Source organism: Cydia pomonella, unplaced genomic scaffold, assembly GCF_033807575.1.
Source record: "Cydia pomonella isolate Wapato2018A unplaced genomic scaffold, ilCydPomo1 PGA_scaffold_56, whole genome shotgun sequence".
Classification (NCBI taxonomy): domain Eukaryota; kingdom Metazoa; phylum Arthropoda; class Insecta; order Lepidoptera; family Tortricidae; genus Cydia; species Cydia pomonella.
Window position 1 is genome coordinate 169,100 of NW_026907889.1, and position 14,890 is coordinate 183,989.

General features: G+C 36.1%; 1 long non-coding RNA gene across 1 annotated transcript; it reads right to left on the reverse strand.

Moving 5' to 3' along the window:
* Positions 1-232: 232 nt before the first annotated feature.
* LOC133534094 (uncharacterized) lies at positions 233-4,214 on the reverse strand. Its single transcript, XR_009801979.1, has 2 exons — positions 1,458-4,214; positions 233-1,364 (listed from the first exon to the last, which is right to left on the reverse strand). It is a non-coding gene; the product is annotated as an uncharacterized LOC133534094 (long non-coding RNA).
* Between the last annotated feature and the right edge of the window lie 10,676 nt (positions 4,215-14,890).

The window sequence follows — 14,890 nt, forward strand, 5'->3', positions numbered from 1 at the left end:
TGGCAAATATTAGCGGGTTCGCAATACGTTGGCGACAGCTTTTGACAGGTATGTCTTTTTCATAAGGTATCATCTATGAAGCGTATTTATAGAATGTAGTAAGTATATTACTTCTGAGGCAAACTATTGGCGACTATTGTACCCTAGCTGACGGGATAGAATAATAACAAGAACTAGTTGATCCACCCATTAACTTAGTTGTTCATAAGGACGGCCTATAATAGCATCAGTATGCAAGAGAACTCTGCCAATCTTTAATGTTTAAACTTTTACTTTTAGAGAGTGAATGTTGCCATATTTCGTCGTATGCTACTATAATACACCGAACTGCATCATGAAGGGTTTACAAAAAGCACGAGGCCACATAGGTGCAATGTTACTTGTAAAATGCTACGATTTGGGTAATTCAACCGAGTCGTAATCTACACCTGTTTATACTATAATAGCCCAGGTGGGGTGAAACTTATTTTTTGTAAATATATTTAAATTACACGAGTAATGGTCATAGTTGTAAGCGCAACCAAAAGAAGAGGTCGCGCTCCCATACTACATGAGTACGGGAGCGCCTGTGTGGTGAGGACGGTGAGGTCGATAGTGGAGGTGTGTGCTCACCGAGTCGCGGGACAGCTTGGCGCGCTTGAGGTCGAAGGTGAGGCGCGCCCAGTCGGCCGCCGCCGCCTCGTCGTCCGCCACCACCATCATTTGACGCAAGAGGTATAATATAACTTTTTTATGCATAGAATTTAAAAATAATAACATACCAGTATCTACCGTCTAAAAACAAAAACTACAAATAAATTTACCGCACATACAAAATTTTATTTGTTTATTTTTTGCTTTGACCCAATAGTTTATTTATTTGGTCGGGTGCGGGGCAGTCCCAACATCATTCTGAAGATGATAGCCGAGAGGGTGGATTGTGTCTATTTATCACATTGTGGAAGATTACATTCACCCACTAGTACTGTCGAATGGTAAAGCCCGTTTAATAAATAAGGATTTTTAAAATTTAGTTTTTTAGTTTAAGAAGATATGTCTCTTGTTACACGAAATAAAAGATTTTTTTTAAAACAATTCTTGGTCGCTATACAAATTTATAATTATTTCAAAACGAATAAGGGTCTCGACAGACCATTTTTTGATAATGTTAATATTTTCTGAAACAATAGCTCCGAAAGAAAAAAATATGTTACCTCCTCTTGAACCATGGGGCCAAAAAATCTGAAAACTTATCGACTCACCCAGACGACCCCATTCCTCGTCTTCTCCACTGCTTTCACGATGCTGCTGCTCAATATTTCTCCAGCTTCTCCAACGGTTTCTAATTGGTTCTATGTTATCTGTCTCATTGCCTGAACTGAGTGCTGTTAAAGTAGACATTTAATTTGTAAACTAATATAAAAAGCGGCCAAGTGCGAGTCGGAAACCTTTTTTAATTAAAAGAGTAGTATCCTTACCCCATAGACCCATATCCAGGCTCAAATTTTCGTCCCCCTTCATTGAACGTCTGTATCTCTTAAATTTATTACCTTGGTCATTCCAAATTCTTTGCGTTCTGGTAGGTTTCATTAGAAAATAATAAATATTCTGCTCTTGCTTGCTTTGGATTCTACCCCCTGACGAATAATAACAATTCATACTATATAGAAGCAGAAAAATAAGTAAAAAAAAGTGGTATGTCTAAATATTTTAGCAGCCCAGACGAAATACCTTGCGCATCTTTATTCAACAACTTTCGATGTTAGCTTACTATGAAGTGGATCGTATGCCAGTCATGGTATAAAAAAACATCGAGTAATCAATTTTATGTACTTCAGTTGGTGTCAGAGTAGTGTTGGTAGCTCAAGTCCTCAGAGTCTAAATCTGTTACTACGCTGAAAAAGGTAACCCAATTAACCCATTCTGTATGAAGTAAGTATATTCAAAATATACGAAAGTGAAGTATTTTATTTTGCATTCACCGCCACTATATCTTTCAAACACTATGGGTACGGTGACAGGTGTCATCTCCGCAACAAGCTTAAAACGCCATCTCGCTAAATTTTATCAAATCATTCATTATTCTGTCAGCGTACCCTTCCTGTTTGAAAAATAGTATAGATAACGAATACGATTAGGTACTTGTGGGCTGGGCTGGTATGATAAGCTGGGTTATGTAGGGACCAGAGGGCTTACCGCGAACCACGTTCGACGTGTTGCCTCTCTGTCGCATCAGCTAGCGTAGGCCCTTAAAGGTATAAGATTATGTCATGGCAGTGAAAGGGTTGAACTATGAAATACCCCACTCCACCGGTGCCGTGAAGGTTTTTCTAGTTTCATAATGCTCATTACATATTTCGTGTCTATCATGACTGCACATCGTATGATTGCAAGCTCGCTATCAAATACCTATTACTCAACTATTTGAGGATTAGTAAATGATAGGCCAGAGAGATTCATAACTAAACAAACATTGCAGTAGGTATTTACATTTGGCATTATGTCAATAGGTATAGGGACCGTGCGCGTTGGAGGGTCTGCCATCTTGTGGCCTGAATCGGAACCATAAACATGCACATGTACACGTCACGTGTTTTCTTGTGCATAGTAGGTTCTGCCATCTTGTGGGCTAAATCGGAACAAAAAACATCACATTTACGCCTCGCGCCAAAAATCTGACGGCTCCTGTGCTGCCTCCTACAGTTCATGCACGCTCCCTATAAGTTGAGCCGATTTTTATTGAAGTCAGATTTTGATAAAACTTCAATGACGCGCAGTTTTGTCAAATTTAACCTTTAATAACATTATGACATGAGTTAAGATACCTACGCATCGTCGTGAATGACACGATCTTATCTAAGTTAAATTCTGGGTGAAATAAATACGAAGTCCCAATTTGGTACAAAAAAAATAACTTAGGTACAGAGACTCAGAGGGTGATTTTGTGGAATATACAATGAAGTTGCGCCTATAGTATATAATTTGTGCAAAACAGACGGGCAAAATTCACAACGAAAAAAAAATCGGCCCAGTTGGCACCAGATGCGCTAAAAGGCAAGGAAGATTAAAGGTTTCAAACTCATGATTAATGATCGTAATTTTAAAGGCCATAGTGTTAATCTAAGGTCGTTTAATATCGAAAAACTGCCTATTTATTTATCTGAAGCAGCATTTTTAACCCCTGGTCAAAAAGAACCTACAAGATTTAAAAAAAGTGGCTGTGACATAATCGGACAGACAGACGGACATGATGAATCTATAAGGGTTCCGTTTTTTGCCATTTGGCTACGGAACCCTAAAAAGAGTCGCGGGGCCAAAGCCTCCGTAAAACAGAAAGAATAATACAGGTTATAAATAGCCGAGATTACCGAAAACCATTTTCATGTCAATGTCCCTATATTCGTAATTTTTTTCCATGCAAATGAGATCGTGTCGTGGATAATGTAGAAAAACACTGCTCTGACGTAATAAAATAACATACGTCAATAGCTTTTTATGTAATTTGTTCTTTTATAAACTGTAATTGCATTATGTGATAGACTTCATAATATCTTTATTTCTATTGTCTCTATTAATAATCAATAGATCTTTATTTGTATTCAGAAACTTTCGGGGTTACCGAAGATGACAAACGTAAGTAAATAAATAAATAAATATTATAGGACATTATTACACAAATTGACTAAGCACCACAGTAAGCTCAAGAAGGCTTGTGTTGTGGGTACTCAGGCAACGATATATATAATAGGTATATAAATACACAGAAAACACCCAAGACTCAGGAACAAATATCCGTGCTCATCACACAAATAAATACCCTTACCAGGATTTGAACCCGGGACCATCGGCTTCATAGGCAGGGTAGTGATCCATTAGGCCAGACAGGTCGTCAAGTTTGCACTGCACATTTGAAGTTTCTTTGTTACTGCACTGCTATTATGACGTCACGATAATGGCGGCTGCCTTTTTGGCGCGAACTTTATCGTTTAAGTTGTTGTAGCTGCCGTGCAGGTCAGGGTCTCGACGACTCAAATAAAACTTCGATTGATAATAAAGTGAAGTATAATCTTCCAAAAGGTACTGGTTTAGAAGCGTTCTTGCCAAAACGGTTAAATGTAGAAAGTGCGTGTTGATAGTATGGAGGATGATGAAAGAGTGATTTGCAATATTTGATCAGTACAAAAAGGTGGTTCGAAATAAACTTTTTTTTTTAGTTTCTGTTTTTAATTTAATTTTATTTTATTTATTAAGCACACAAAACATATCGTCATAACATTCGCATAAAGAAGAGAACGAATTAAAGCGTTACTGAGCAAGCTTGGTACAGGAATTATATATTATGTAAGATTTGCTCTTCATCGAGTTATTACTTTTAATTTAATTTAAAATATTGTTTGTTCTTTGCTATCTGCGTGAATCCACAAAAATAATATTATTCCCTAGATTTAAGAGACATTAAATACCTAAAACCTTCGAGCAACACCGGGAAGGGAGACGGCATTTGAACTATTTCCCCTCTGCCGAAGCATAGGTACAACTGTACCTAAGGCGGTGCATGTTGTGACTCGTTCATATCTTGTATTTCAGGGATAATATCGACACGGTATTAGGTAAATGAATCTTTATTTCGTCACAAATCGTATTTACTTTAAGATTAATGTTTCTTTGCATAAATATTGTATTAAGCAATAGACTACGAATTGAAAAGTTGGAATAATAGGAAAACTCACACATTACAATGTTGAAAAGATGAGATCAAGATTGTTTAGCTCAAGAATACTTTAAAGCAAAACAGGATGCTTGTTTTATTATCCTATTATAAAAGTGCCATTAGCGATGACATTCAACGGTGCAAATCATATTCGGGTAATTGAATTTTAATTTGTAGTAAGTTTCTTCATTAAGTTTATTTATGGGAGAGAAATAACCTACAAAAATAACAAATACATAATTTCATATGCAAGTCATTAAGTTGAATAACAATGTTTAAATGCTAAATTTGCTGGTCATGCTTCCATAAATATATGTCGACGACAACTCTTGAACTACATACTTTAACATTTGGCATTTCTTTTAAAATGAAATGACGGAAAAGCAGAATATTAATTTCAAAACGTGGGAAAAATGTATTCGGGTCCAAGTTACAGTTAATTTTAAATACACACCTACAATAGGTCGTATTGATTTATGGTATGGACTACAGTTCAGTCATCAGTCAAATTTATTACGGAAGAATGGATATTGTCACTATTTCTGACGAAGAAAATTATAGAACGTCGTTTAGATACAGTCAAATTAATAGTAGCGGATAGAATAATACGTGAAAAGTCGTATCTGTTACTAAAAAAACACGAATTTTGCACTAAAAATGTTTTAATAGTCGAAATTCGACGATTTATCAGAAAAAAGTTATCATAATCAGTTCTTAGCGCTAATTAATAGTATTTTTGGGCTTCCGTAGAAACGAAACCCTTATAGTTTCGTCACGTCCGTCTGTTTGTCCGTATGTCATTTTACTCGAAAACTATACGATATATTTTATTACGAATTTGGAACGTAGGTGTATTATGTGAATCGCTACTTAGTACTTTAGAAAAAAAATCAAGGGGGCACTCCATACATGCAACTAAAAGTAAAAATTCAAATAAAAGTAACATGTGGCACATCATTAGATAGGTCTTTAAAAATAACTTATTAAATTTATTTTGGAAATAATCACTCCGAAAGCCAATAATAGGGTGTCCCCTCCCCTCTAACTTTTGAACTGGGAGAGCAACAAATCGGAAAATATTTAAATAATAAAAGCTTAATCATCTGATCTTCTGATTAAAACAACGCGACGAAAGTGCCACCAACATACGCTTGTTTGCTTGTACGGCTTTTTGTATTGTATGAAGGTAGGGAACCCTCCATTATGCGTGGTCCGATACGCACTTGGCCGGGTTTGTCAGTACGGATGTGCACAAAAAGAGGTACAATAACAATGATGTACGAAAATGAAACAGTTCTATATTATAACCCAAAAAAGGTAATTTTTCAGCGTTACGGTCCGTTAAACTGTGACGACTCTCGTCGTTTAACTGACCAGCCTTACTAAAAAGATGTTCGCTGGCCACATAAGCCACATCAAATGAAAATCAACCTATGACCCAACAACAACCACACCGCGAGTTTCGTCAAAATTCTATTGAGTAGCATCCGCAAAGTTCGCACGAAATTATGTCTAATTTTCCACAACAGTAATCCACCTCCGGTATCGTATTGTACTCACCTACTGCTATGCTTTTCCCCGTAAACACAAATATATTAAGTATCAAAATATCCAGTGTCATCTTCCACTCACATCAAGTTAATTTAAGTTACATCTCGATAACAATATACTGTTAATTTCTTCGTAACGGGTACACTGTTTGTTATGATACTTTGTATACTGGTTCTAAATACCCTAATGCATATGTACGTTTCGGCTTTGTCCAATGGCTAGGGACACCCTTTATATTCAAGGCTGCCTTAGTTTAAAACTAAGCGGTGAAAACGCGGTGTGTTATTGTATTGTAGCTTTAGCAGCGGTTAGGTGTTCATGTTAGAGGAGCGTCTCGGGAAGGATGCTTGTTGAGACTGCAATATACTATAGGCTTTCTAATTTCTGGATAGAACATGCTAGGCGAAATTGGTTCTTATGTTAATGGGACAAAGATAGGTTATTTTTATCTGTTACAGTCGCCATCAAATATATGGGGGCGGCCGAGGTGCCCACAAATATCTGAACACGCCTCTATTGTCAAAGTGTTAGAGTGCGTGTTCAGATATTTATGAGCATCGCTGAAGTCCCTAATGAAAATCCTCAAGTTTGTAATTAATTTTCTGGCAACCATATAGTTATCTAAAAAAGCGGTACGATATTTCAAAAACTCTGAATCTACTGCACCTTAATACGATCCTAAGTCAGCATATGCATTGCATACGTTTAATCTTTTTAATTATGCTCGTAAACTGGTACTATTAATATTATCTTCGAATCCGATACGTAATCTTTTCTGATTTTAAGTCACAAAAAGTCAGCTAGTCACAAGATTATTGGTTGTAAATAGTTGCAAACTGTACAGTAACTATACATATAAGCATTATTTTTTTAATGAAATATAATACAGTAAAGTAGAGATAATTAAATATTGGGACATTTCACGTGAAGCGGACAGGGAAAAAAAAAGTGAGGTTCTGAAAATCGACCACATTCGGCCCATTTGTACTTCTAGTAGGTATGAATGTGTACGCAAAATATTTTTTTTGTATAGTGTATATTTACCAAGTTATAGGTTTCAAAAGAATTGTCGTTGATTGGTACTACAATTTTTCGAAAGTAATTTTTCGAATATAACAAATCTACTATAAAATATTTTACATAGCGATACATATTAAAAATATACTGTTCTTTTTGACAGTAAAAAAAAATTAAAAAATTAAAAAAAATTAATGGCCAAAACCGGAAGTAAACTTTTCAAACCAGAATTACAGTCACTTCGACCAATTTTTTTTTATTTTTTTTTTCTTTCAAAATATAGCTTAAATGATAATGAAAGTACACTAGAAAATTTAAAATGGGATCTCTATTAGTTTAGGAGATACGTTGAATAATATACACCCGCGTCGCAAGGGGCGTCATATGTAGCACTTGCTTAGATCAGTTGGTGTGCGTCAAATAAAATGGCTTGTATAAATTACTGTGATAAAATAGTTCAAACATAATAAAACAACATTGTTACAACACAAGAACTGTTTATTTTGTAATTTTAACAATTTTACAATGGGAATCTATGGCAGAACTGGTCCTCTTTACAAGAAGGCCTGTGGTTGTTGGAATGAAGCTGTGAAACTTTTTGGTTCCTGAAATGGTGACCGTAGACGCAAACCGGGGTTCCAAAAAAATTATCTGACGCTCTATATCATCTTTAGAACAGAAATAAATGGCGGTTTGTTTTAAAGATGATTTTGCCCATTCATATAATCGCATTGGTGTTATAATTGCTTTACTTGGAGGTAACTGTAAACTTGCACGCGCAGCTAAACGTTTCAGATTCCCCCCTAGACCATCGCATGGCCCCTTTTCGTGAGATGTTGCATGAAAATACAACTCTGCATCTGCATTAAAATCTTCTTTGTAATAAAACAGATTCACAAAGTTAAATCTATTTTTAAAATGTTGGGAAGCCCCGTCAGTTATGTATATAATTTTTGATCCAACTATCGATTTTTCTAAAAGCTTTTCATGCAACATCTCACGGAAAGGGGCCATGCGATGGTCTAGGGGGGAATCTGAAACGTTTAGCTGCGCGTGCAAGTTTACAGTTACCTCCAAGTAAAGCAATTATAACACCAATGCGATTATATGAATGGGCAAAATCATCTTTAAAACAAACCGCCATTTATTTCTGTTCTAAAGATGATATAGAGCGTCAGATATTTTTTTTGGAACCCCGGTTTGCGTCTACGGTCACCATTTCAGGAACCAAAAAGTTTCACAGCTTCATTCCAACAACCACAGGCCTTCTTGTAAAGAGGACCAGTTCTGCCATAGATTCCCATTGTAAAATTGTTAAAATTACAAAATAAACAGTTCTTGTGTTGTAACAATGTTGTTTTATTATGTTTGAACTATTTTATCACAGTAATTTATACAAGCCATTTTATTTGACGCACACCAACTGATCTAAGCAAGTGCTACATATGACGCCCCTTGCGACGCGGGTGTATATTATTCCACGTATCTCCTAAACTAATAGAGATCCCATTTTAAATTTTCTAGTGTACTTTCATTATCATTTAAGCTATATTTTGAAAGAAAAAAAAATAAAAAAAAATTGGTCGAAGTGACTGTAATTCTGGTTTGAAAAGTTTACTTCCGGTTTTGGCCATTAATTTTTTTTAAATTTTTAAATTTTTTTTACTGTCAAAAAGAACAGTATATTTTTAATATGTATCGCTATGTAAAATATTTTATAGTAGATTTGTTATATTCGAAAAATTACTTTCGAAAAATTGTAGTACCAATCAACGACAATTCTTTTGAAACCTATAACTTGGTAAATATACACTATACAAAAAAATATTTTGCGTACACATTCATACCTACTAGAAGTACAAATGGGCCGAATGTGGTCGATTTTCAGAACCTCACTTTTTTTTCCCTGTCCGCTTCACGTGAAATGTCCCTATTGTATAAAACTCATAAAGAAAGGCCTAGTATATTGCAGTACTGATGTTGATTATGGTGGTATTATTTCTAGATTTCTACACAACTATTTATATTGGTTGTCTATAATAAATCCGTTCTCTAAAGGTGTCGATTATCACAAGTCACGATCATTGTCAATAAGTTTTTACAAACCTGGGTGTAAGTACACACCCAGCTGCTAGCGTGCATGCACTTTTACAGCTCGCTGCATCGATGTATTTTGACTTTTTGACAGATTTTGACGTACACATATTAGTTGATTTTTTTAATATCTATATTTTTATTATGATTTTATAAATACGCATGTATTCATATTGTAAGATTAGATTTATTTGCAGGACAAAATAATGCAATATCCATGTTATGACAAAGATACAGCTATGAGAGATAGGTCATTTAATCTCTCGAAATAATACATTATAAATATAAAATATACAGTATCGTGATCGTGCATACAAAAAGAGAAAACGTTTTTTCACTTTTGAATATTCTTCAAAAATTGCAAAACAAAAAGCGAAACCTATAAACCTAGAATATATTATGCTGAACCGCTGAAAATCAAAGTGATTTGTTAAGAAAATGTTTTCTCCCGAAATGGAATTTCATATTTATATGGTAGAGCTGTGTATAAGAAGGTTGTCCCCGTAATAAAAATTAAAAAAAAAACTTGTCGTTGTACTTGTATTTGTATTGTTTTTTGTAAAAATTGTATATTTAAACAATTGAAGAAATATATTAAACCGTTCAGATCATTTTTAATGGAATGACATTAAAACACCGCAATTTGTTTCATGTTTATTTATGAAACTTAAGTTATAAATAAACAATAATTAAACATAATAATAGGAGAATCTTAAAAAAATTATACTTCATTTTATTAAAATAAACGATATCCTAAGGGAGTTAGGCTTATTTGTGAGAGAAGGTGGGCCCCGTATAAAAATTTGTTTGGGGGCCCTTAGGAACTGTAAAGATTTCTCACAAAACCGCACGTTGGGGGCCCCCGTGGCCCGGGGGCCCCGTATAATCGATACGGCAGATACGGCGGTAGCTACGCCCCTGTACCTAATAAAAGTAACAACCACTTTTTAATCACCAACTTATGTACCTAAAACTAAGTTATTATTTACAGCTACTTTCATTCGGGAAAACGCATGTCACTCTGTTTTGGCACTTGGTTCGGGTTATAGGTTCTAATTCGAGTTTAAGTAAAATCTAACACGTTACTCCTCGCTGCACTCTTCGGCACACATAAATATTTCAAGGTACTCTAAATTTAAAATATTCTTATTTCTGAGTAGGTAATATAAAATTTTAAAAATTTAAAGTCCTGGGTTAGGATATCAACGATATTATGCCTTTAAGGATCTCTTCCAGTTAACCTTCAATCAATTTTGTCTTAAATATTTGAAAGGATGAGGTTTACAACTTGGAAATTTCATATGCATCTTACGGGCTTCCTGCCTAGGGGCCTAATGCAAAATTAATGCAGCAAAACAAATCTACATCATAATATTCATAACATCAGAAAATAAATTAGCTAAATAATTTAAATAGCAAAACTGTTGAACCAGAGTGAAAGTGATACACGTGTGTACTGTCGCTGAGGATCGGGGAAGTTTTACGAAGTGCTGGCCAGCTCAAGTACCGTACAGCAAGATCACCAGGTATGTGCGCAGGCATTTCCTAAATCCCTTAAATCTAGGCGTCAAGCAAGTACTTTTTTTCTATTTAATATACAGTCCACTTAATAAAATCCCTCGTGGTGTCTTGAGGGCTCCCATACATATTTTCCCGCGCATATTCATTTCCGCACAAATATAGGTTTAAAGGCACTACCATATATATTTTTTGGTCCTTCGAACCGGATAGTTAACTATTTGTCATAAATATCCCGCTAACTATATGGTCATTGTGCTAACGTAACTGAAATATATTGGAATGGAGTCATTCACCCAGAGATTTTTTCTTATAACATTTTTTTAATATTCTGTGAATTGTACTTGAGTGTTTTTTATAAATAATTATTATTATTGTGTATTTTATAAATATGTCTGTGCAATAGTTACACTGGCTGTGATACCTTTAAAGTATGTATAGTCCTCTGCTAAAGTTTTATGACGTAATTAATAATTCCTGCCATAAATAAGACTGAAATTCGTTACATTTATAGTAATTTTGTCACATTTGCTAATTTTTAAAGATTTTATTTGTATTTTAAAAGTTTACATTCAAAAGTAATTCTTAAATTTAACATTCCTCTGTTATAATTTGATGGAGACGTAAGTGGGTTAAGTTGTTAGCTAAACTACTTTTAGGTTTATTAGTACAGAAGATTTAATATTGTTTCTTTTTATGAAATGACAATAAATGATGTCGTATTTATTTGTTTAAAAGTTTTGATTAATATTTTATTGTATAAGATAGCTTCGATCTACGCGCATCTTGTGCACCATACAGTTAAAAATAGACAGGAAATGAAAAAAACGCGTAAAAGTTAGGTAACAACAGGCGGTCTTATCGCTAAGAAGCGATCTCTTCCAGACAACCTTTGGGTAGCAGGAAACTATGAACTTACAACATTGAACGGGTAGTGCCGATATACATATTCGTATAATTCAACAAAATGAAGACGCAAACAATATAATACATACCTACATACCAATAAAATAAATACATATACATATACATAAATGCATTATATATTATACAATCATAAATAAAGGCAAGTTAAGGCAGCGAAAGGTAATGAGTCGTCAAAAGATTTTTGAAAACGGGAAGGGATTTAGCACGTCTAGTGTCTAATGGCAAATCATTCCACAACCGAACAGCACGAAAAGAAAAAGAGTTGCTATAAAATTTTGATGATGAAGGTGGTGGAGCAAGGAGATGCTTCTCCGCACAGCGGACCGAGGAAAGATAGTTGAAACGCTTTTTAAGATATAGAGGGGTAGAGGGGTTGAAAAGAATGTTATAAAGAAGTACAAGAATATGAGAGTTACGGCGACGACGAATAGGGAGCCACTTGAGCTGGGTATGAAATTCAGAATTAAATTTATTGAATTAAATTTTCAGAATTGAATAAAATTTATTTATACAAAACCCTTAATGTACAATACTTTCTTTAAAGCTTCGCCAAACTGCATGACAGTTTGTAGGCGAAAAGTTACACTCTTTATATTTATTTTTTATCTTACATACTAAACTTAATTATGTTATGTTATTGACTGAATGCACACCGGATCGGCGAGTGGGCCGGCATCTAGCTAATGTAAAGCCACCTCATTAGGTGCTTTTAGCCTTTTGAACGGCAAGAACACCTAAAGATGTGGTGAGAGAAAGCCGCGCGTCCCTCATGCACTGCACTAACTTTACAGCTTGCATTGCGACCAATGTATGCCGCTCACCGCCCCGCCGGTCGCGTGGGTCCAATCCACGGCCCTAGAAGACGTACTTTACATATAAACAAGAGCACGCGAGCATTTTGCGAGTTGTGTATGTGTACTTGTGTTATCTAGGCGCACAAACGGTTACAATAACAAGAAGTGTACACCGCGTGTGCAGTCCAACACGGGAGCACGGGTGCGATTCGAAAATAACGCGCTAGCGACGCATTACGACATTGATGTGAAGCTAAAGGGCTGCGGTAAATGTATGGTCCATTAATGGAGCCTGACGGTAGCTACCGGCAGCGCATGAACCATGAACTTGAAGCTCTGGTCAAACAGGATACCATTGTTAGGTTTTGCAAATCCCAGCGGCTGAGATGGGTGAGCCATCTCGAAAGGAGCTCCATAAATTATGACAAGGTGGACGCCACAACAGAAAAGGCCTAGTGTGGTAAGCCTTTTATTTTATACCATGTCGGTGGCAAACAAGCAAACGCCCCCCCCCCCCCTGATGGTAAGCAGTCTCCGTAGCCTATGGATGCCTGCGCCTCCAGAGAAGTTACATGCGCGTTGCCGACCCTAACACTCCACACCCTCGTTGAGCTCTGGCAACCTTACTTACCGGCAGGATCACAACAATATGAGTAGGGTTTCTTGGCTGATATTTTCTGTAAGGTGGATATACTTCCCCAGTTAGGCTCTGCTCTAGATTTGGAATAACATCCGCTGTGCTGTGCCCTACCACACAACGCGAGATGTCATTCAGTTATTTGACCCAATGGTTGACTGGTAGAGAATGCCTTTTGGCATTAAGTCCGCCATTTTTGTTTTTTTTTTGTTTGTGCAATAAAGTTTAAATAAACAAATAATATTCATGTAACGCGATAACGAATTCTACGTGAACGAAACCGCGGGCAATACCTATTATAGTAATACTATTATAACGTATCCCCATTTTGTTCTGGCAAACTCGATGCAGTGTTAGTTTCGACCATTGGTTTCGACGAACTATACAGGAAGATTTAGTTATTTATAAAAAATAAAGTTTTACTTTCAGGCATCACGTACGTTAGTACACTCATATCACACTAAATAGTAATGCTTAAAACTGAAATAAAAGTAAAACAAGTAAAATAGTAAATTATTAATTTTTGTTGTTCCCGTTTCCATGCACTGAGAGCTACTGCCTAAATATAATTATCGTCAGCGGAGCTGAGACTGTTAATACAGACGTCACCCACTGACAACCGACTCCAGTGCCCCTCATCCTCCCCATGAAGTCATTGCCGTAAAGGTTAAAGAGGTCCGGAGAAGTCCACCCTGGCATATCCCGCATTCTAATCTTGTTAGAACGTTATGTCTGACCATACTCTGGGGGCTAACTTTTACTATGAAGTAAACCCCGAAAACGCTAAAAAATTGCTGTCTCATACGTTTCGGCGAATCATATGTCCAGCCCGATTTTGAAGAAGACGGGAGTCTAGTATAACAGCATTAAAAGCAACCTAAACCGAAGTTAAATATTTTCAGTCCAATATAGCGATAATTGGGTAGTAATGATGTTGACACAGTACGAAATGAAAACAGCGAAACGAGGAATAATTACACGAACGATATGTGTTTGCATCAGGCATTATATTTGTTTAGGGCTCGGGCTATTCAGAATAACCATAGGTTGTTGCAAATGAAGAGCTTCTGTTTAGGGCCTAAACTAAGTAAGGGGGCGTCCATTAATCGCGTCATACGTTTTTGGCTTGTTTTAGACCCCCCCTCCCCCATGGTGATCTTTGGTGATATTTTCAGGACCCCCCCCCCCCCCCCCCCCCCCCCCCATCCAATATGACGTGTATTTTTTTCGATAACTAAAGAACAGTTTTCTAAGATTGCCAACCGCGAAGCAAATATCCGCGCGCGAATTTTAAAAACTCTGATTTTGACAGTTTGGTTAATTGAAGGGCGGAAAACTATTATTTTTATTTTATTGACTATAATACAGTATAGCACAGATGAAAAAATGTCCGTCCCCTGTGGTGATCATTGGTGATTTTTTGCTGACCCCCTCCCCCCCCTATACAATATGACGCGATTAATGGACGCCCCCTAACTACTTGTAGATTATGCGGTCATATCAAGAATACACGCTGTATATGTATACATGTCGTCTTTCAGAATTGGTTAATATCAGTTTATCAAAGTTTATGTATGATGTATACAGCGTGCATTTTTGGTACGACCGCATAAACTTTAGAATTATCTCGATGAGTATCAGTTGCCTGTTGAAAGAAAAGTA